The sequence below is a fragment of the Haliotis rubra genome, unplaced genomic scaffold, assembly GCF_003918875.1.
Source record: "Haliotis rubra isolate DU_JTF1 unplaced genomic scaffold, ASM391887v1 Scf99, whole genome shotgun sequence".
Lineage (NCBI taxonomy): Eukaryota > Metazoa > Mollusca > Gastropoda > Lepetellida > Haliotidae > Haliotis > Haliotis rubra.
The window spans coordinates 951,079-951,380 of record NW_025767734.1 but is presented as its reverse complement, the minus strand read 5'-3'; positions in this window follow the sequence as shown (position 1 = coordinate 951,380).

The window sequence follows — 302 nt, the reverse complement described above, 5'->3', positions numbered from 1 at the left end:
AGAGATAGAAAGTGGTTTGTGTGGGTGTTGGTGGGGTGCAGTGTGTTTGTGTGTGTGTGGAGGGATGTGCAAGTGGATATTGTGAATAATGAATGGAATATTCAGGCTACATGAGACTCACAATGCAGGGAATAGAGAAGTGGTTTGTGTGTGGGTGTTGGTGGGGTGCAGTGTGTTTTTGTGTGTGTGGAGAGGGATGTGCAAGTGGATATTGTGAATAATGAATGGAATATTCGGGCTACGCCGAAGACTCACAATGCAGGGTAGAGAAAAAGTGGTTTGTGTGGGTGTTGGTGGGGTGC